This window comes from Pteropus vampyrus, unplaced genomic scaffold (genome assembly GCF_000151845.1).
Source record: "Pteropus vampyrus isolate Shadow unplaced genomic scaffold, Pvam_2.0 Scaffold70, whole genome shotgun sequence".
Classification (NCBI taxonomy): domain Eukaryota; kingdom Metazoa; phylum Chordata; class Mammalia; order Chiroptera; family Pteropodidae; genus Pteropus; species Pteropus vampyrus.
Window position 1 is genome coordinate 1886018 of NW_011888851.1, and position 6610 is coordinate 1892627.

General features: G+C 31.1%; 1 pseudogene; it reads right to left on the reverse strand.

Moving 5' to 3' along the window:
- Positions 1-4541: 4541 nt before the first annotated feature.
- LOC111740973 lies at positions 4542-4657 on the reverse strand (annotated as a pseudogene).
- Between the last annotated feature and the right edge of the window lie 1953 nt (positions 4658-6610).

Sequence of the window (6610 nt, forward strand, 5' to 3'; positions counted from 1 at the left end):
CTCTCATGGTCAGAATACCCACGGGAGTGCACTGCACATGTGAACTTCAACAGTATGGTGAAAATGCCATAAGTCACAAGCAGATTTTTAAACTTTGAAATGAAAGCATGAAAGCTATTTTGGAACATGTGGCAGTGCCTGAATGAGTCAAACTTTGAGGAAGAGAGCAAAGAAGGAGTATTAAGATTTCTGTATAGAAAGAGAGAGCAAAAACAAAAAGAGGAGTCCCAAAAGAAGAAATAGGAAGCCTTTGAAAGCAAACCTAGTCTATTTAACAATTTTAACAAAGACTGAACTTTCATGCCTGTTCAAAGTTAAGATAAATGATTACTACAATACAACTGCTTTATAGGATAGTGGAGTTTTTTGTTTTGTTTTGTTTTGTTTTACAGAATTATTTGATTAGTTACCTCGACTCCTGTGAATGTAATCTTTAAATTTAATGAAACTCAGTCATTTCTCTTCTCATACTTCTAACATCCTACCCAAACAAGCAGAATTCAAGTTAATTTATCTTTATCCTTCATTTGGTTTAAAATATTTTGTAATTTATAAATTGATTTCTCCTTTCAATCATGAAGTTTAACTTATGGTTAAAAGTATATTTTAAAATATTTTTTAAAAATTTTTAATTTAGATTTTCTACTTCTAACTTAATTTAATTGTGGTCAGAAAATGCGTGAAATGTATTTTACATTGAAATGTATTAGGACTTACTTTATAACCCAATCAATGTAAAAATTCTAAGTCTGTTTGAAATAATAAAATTTGCATTTTAGAACATAACTTTTGACTACTCTTCCCATTTTTTTAATGATTGTTGATCTAATGCTTTCTACTTTTAGTTGGATCAATTTTGATTATTTGTATTTTTTTCAAAAAATTTTTTCTAGATTTCAATATACGAGTACCATGTTGTAGAAAGTGAGTATGATAGATAAGGAATCTCTGGCATGTCCTGACAGAAGAGTTAGAGATCCTTGGGGTTCTAGAACAAGACTATACCTTTTAGAGCATAGAAAGTAGAACCTACTCAACATTAAAGTAGTAATTCTAGGCATGCTTCTGGTGACCATGGGATATCAAATCACGATGCAACTCCTTTTGATCTGACCCACCGAGTCATAAAATTGAACAGGCACAGCAGCAATCCATTAAATTATGGAAATGGTCTGTTTCGGTTGGGCCCCAGCCAAGGACGTCCTGTTGCCTATAACATTGCAATGTGTCTCCCCCAGGTCACCCCTAAGAGTTCTCCCATAAACAGATAAAGAAGGAGGAAAAATTCTGGGTCTCTGTCTCTTCCTAGATAATATTACATATTTTTTGGAATTTTAATCTTATGATGGCTTCTTAATTTTATATATATTTAAATATAAAGTCAAGGATATAACCTATTAGATCTAATATAATAAGATTTAAAAATACTGATGGTTGGCAGATACATGAAATGTCTTTTGATATCTCTGAAGATGATTAAATTTTTGTCTTTTAACCTATTATTATAAAAATGATATTAATAGATATTCTAAAATTAAATCTTTCCTTCATTTCTGACATTAATTTCTTTGTTATACTGTATTATTACTGTTCAGATGAATTCTATTTGCTATTATGTTAGTTAAAAGTTTTGGAATGATATTATGTCTGAACTATAGTTTTTCTTTTTTATGTTGTGAAGACTTTAGAATTTTATTTCTTTGATCTGAAATATTTTCAATAGTATTAATCATTTCTGTTCCTTAAAGCTTTGACAGAATGTGCTAGTGATGAGTTGAAATATTTGCATTTTTACTATTTATAAACTTTCTGAATGCATTACGAGAATTTCTTCAATCTAGCAAATACTTTTATTAGGAACAATTAGCTTCTTTAGGACATTAAACAGAATTGGATAAAATCTTTCCCTCCAGATCAGACCTACATTTATAATAGAGATATAATGCCTCAGATTAAATAAACACACTCCATTAAATTTGAAAAAATTCTAAAAATCAGAACTCTAATACTACAAATAATTCTCATTCTCTAGACTTATCTGCTTCATACTTTTTTCTCAGCATGCTGGATATACTGACTTGCACGAGACTAAGAAGAAATTAACAAAATTATCATCACTAAAATTTTCCAAATGTTAGGAAGCTATTTGCAGCAAATATCTTGTTCTTTTCCACATTGGAAATATTGTGGATAAAGTAATTCTGATCAGGTAAAACTATCTTCAGGTGTCTCTCCTAACCTATATTTACTGTTAAATTTTGAGAATTAGTTTGAAAATATGGACTTATTATGATTATAATGGCAAGAAAAATTTAGCATAGAAGTACAAAGTTTAATAATATTTACTTCTTTACTTTGTAAGTGTGCATTCTTGAGCACATACTTTATTAACGAGTTTCTTCATGAAATTTGGAAAATAATGGCTAAACCTACTTCATACTTTTTATGTGAGTTGTGTGAACTAGATATAAAAACATTTTATTATGATGTTCTTTTTACTTTGATCTATTAATTTAAATGGTATTTAGAATAATTAAAGTAATAAATATAACAAAACCTTTCAAAAGTGCAGGACATTTTAGCCATCTATGACCAGAAGAGAAAAATGGAAAGAACAAAGAGGAAAAATAAAGACACAAGAAATGAAAAAGGCATGCTATCTCTGCCTTTCCCTAGAAGAGATGAAGGCTAAAGTGGGTGGGAAAGGAATTATATGTATTATTTATCTTTATTTATACACCTATATTGTTAAGCTCAGTAGGTGCTTAATAGTTGGTTATTTAGTGACTCTGTTTTTATAGCTTGCCAAAAAATTTTTATGATATTATCTGTGTAACTGTGCAGTAAAGAAGAATAAGAATTTAGAGGCAGAGAAATCCCTTTAGAAGCAACTATAATATTCTACAAAGAAAGCAAGATGAACTGACTTGATAAAGAAACCATTTGAGCTGCTCTGTGGAATGTTTCCTCATGGTATTACTTAACTTTAATAACTCAAAATTTTCAGAGAATTTAGATTTAAAACTTGATTAGACTTAAATTCTTCTTCTTTTTTATTTTTTAAGTGAGTACATTTCAAAAGTCATTCTACCCTGATCACACCACCTCACAACGGGAAGCATTTACTTTCAGGTTTTTAATGACACTGAAATTGTTTACGCAGTTCAAATAGTGAAAGCTTGATTTCTTCACTTTAAATTTCCCTATCAGCTATTTATTTATTTATTTATTTGTTTGTTTGTTTGTTTGTTTGTTTGTTTGTTTGTTTTCTGTTTTAACTATCTATTTTCTGTTTTAACTGCCTGAGTCATTTACTTATGTAAGAATTGCAAAAAGTGTAATTTTTTAATTACATCATTTGCCAACTTGTATTAGCTGGGATTTTTCAATGACAGAACATTTTCTTCATCTACTAGGGCTATTTGCTCTTTCTATCATACAGTTCCTACAGAAAGGCAGGATAAAGGCTTAACTTTTTACTTTAATTATGAACTGAGAAATAAGTTGGTGCCCCAGCACCCCTAATGGTAATGTTTCTTTTTGTTGTTCTTCTTCTTTTTGTTGTTGTCGAATATATTTCACATATAACATTGTGTAAATTTAAGGTGAGCAATATGTTAATTGTATACATTTATGTATTGTAATATGATTGAATTGTAGCGCTATTTAGCACCTCTATCACATTACATAATTAATTATTCTTTCTTTTAGTAGTTGAGATAATTAAGTTTAGTCTCTTAGTAAGTTTGATGATTGTAGTACAATACTACTGTCCATATTCCTTATACTGTGTATTAGACCTCTGTGCCTTATTTACTCCCCATTACAAGTTTATATCCTTAAACAACATCAGTTTTATCCTCCACCCCTCATCCCCTGGTAACCACCATGTTACTCTCTCTGTATTTCATCAGTCTGACTTTTTTAGATTCCACATATAAGTGATATCATACAGTACTTGTCTTTCTTTGTCTGACTTATCTCACTTAACGTTATGTGCACACCATGCATACATGTTGCAAATGGCAGGATATCCTCCTTTCTCATGGCTGAATAATATTCTGTTGTATATATACATACCAGAAATTTTTTATCCATTTATTCATTGATTGCATTTATCTTGTTTCCAATAATTTTCAATTCTTTTTATGGAAGATGAAGATGAAAATGTGGGAGACATTTGCTTATTCATTTTTCTTTTTATTCTTAACGATCGGGTTGTAAATATTTTTTAATCATGATTTCAAACTCTGCATTCAATATTTTAAATCCATTTGAAATATTGTTTACACATACATTTGTGTTTCATTGGTTTCAATGTTTGCTGTTATTAATACAAAACAGCAATCCCTACATTGCTGATTTCTTAATTTGGCTTCGCCTGTTGTGTTCAGACACAAATGATAACTACATTGCATATTCTGTGTCCCTGTATCTTGCATACCAAGTACCTATACACAAATGCACTGTATGACCTCAACTTCACAGGTCATAATTCTTTCTTTCTTTCCTTCCTTCCTTCCTTTCTTTCTTCTTATTTATGCCTAAAGCACCTGATCTTCCTACGTGGTCTCCCATTCAAGTACTGACCAGGCCCGACCCTGCTTAGCTTCCAAGATATGACATCGGGCTTGTTCAGGGTGGCATGGCCACAGACCATGGACTATGGCTCCACTGGGGCACAAACCCAGGACCTTCTGCGTGTAAAGTAGATGCGCTAACCACTACAGTATGGAACTACATCCTAAAATTCTTCATTTAGTAAATTTTTTCTTTAAATGAAGAATTCACATCCCGATGCTTTCAATCTATGAGTGCCCTCTTTCTTCACCATTTCTTTCCTTCCTTATTAATTTTTTATTTTAAAATGAATTGTACATAATACATAAGAACTATTAAAAAAACAATAATGCAAATACCCATATGAAACTGTGTGAATAATGTGAATATTAAGAAATAGAACACTTAACCTTAGTGAAGCTTGTGTTCATCTCCAAATCATCCTTCCCCATCCTTCCAACAGCCTGAATTTTGTTACTTTCTTGTTTTTCTTTATAGCTTTATCAAATGTGTATGCAGTAAGAAAACAACACAATATTTAAATTGGCCTATTTCAAGCTTTATGCTAAAATTATAATGCATATATTTCTCTATACTTTTATTTGGCTCAATTCTATGGATTTTAAAATTCACCAATGTGATAACAACAACAAAAACAAGCAACCCATTAAAAAGTTGGCAAAGGATTTGAGCAGAAATTTCTCTAAAAAAAGACATACGAATGGCCAATAAGCATATGAAAAGATGATCAACATCACTAATCATTAGGTAAATGCAAACTCTCAAAGCAACAATGAAATATTATCTTACACCTGTCAGAATAGCTACTATCAAAGAGACAGAAAAGAGGAAATATTGGCAAGAATGTGGAGAAATTGGAAGCCTTGTGCTTTGTTGGTGGGAATGTAAAATGGCATTTCCACTATGGAAATGGTATGGCAGTTCCTCAAAAAATTCAAAATAAAATTATCAATATGATCCAGCAAGTCCACTTGGAGCTCTGTACTCAAAAGAACTGAAAGCAGAGTCTCAAGGAGATATTTGAACACGTTCATAGCAACATTATTCACAACAGCCAAAAGGTGGGAGCAACCCAAGTGTCCATTAGTGGATGAATGGATAAACAAAATGTGTTATATTATTTGTCCTTAAAAAAGAAGGACATTCTGATACATGCTATAACATCAATGAAGCTTGAGAACATTTTGCTAAGTAAATAAGCCAGTCACAAAAAGGCATATATGGTATGATTTCACTTATACAAGGTACCTAGAGTACTCAAATTTATACAGACAGAGAAAGTAGAATGGTGGTTGCCAGGGGCCGAGGGAGGGCAGAATCGGGAATTGCTGTTTAATGGGTACAGAGTGTTAGTTTTGCAGGATGAAAAGATTCTGGAGATTGGTTGCACAACGATATGAATGTACTTAAAACTACTGAACTATTACACTTAAAAATGGCTAAGATGGCAAAATTTGTGTTATGTGTATTTTACCACAATTAAAAATTTTTACGTTATACTTATGAATATGTATGCAATATCTTTATTACATTTCTAGGATTGAAATTATTTATCCTTGGGGATATTTTGGTTGTTTCAAGATCTTGCTATTTTATTTGTCTTGTTATTCTCTTTATAGGGTCTTTTACTAAAATAAGTTGTAAATATTAATGTAGCACATTTATCAATCTTTTTCTTTATGATTGGCTTTTTAAAAATCTTGTTTAATTACTCTTTCCCTACCTTGTAGTCATTAAACATTCTCATTATATTCTATTTAAGTCTTCGATCCATCTAAACTTGATGTTGTGAAGCAGGGTATTTATCTACCTTTTTCCCCATGGATAACTAGATTTCTCTGTAATATTTGCTGAACAGTATCTCCTTTCCCACTGATTTGCATTTCCAGCTCTGTCATGGCTTGAATTTCCGGATTTCGTGAATTTGTTTGGGGCTCACTTTTTGTTACATTAATCAAATTTCTCTGTGTGTACCACTACCATCTTCTTAATTCATGTAATTTTTTAATGTATAAAAATTGTGTTTTCA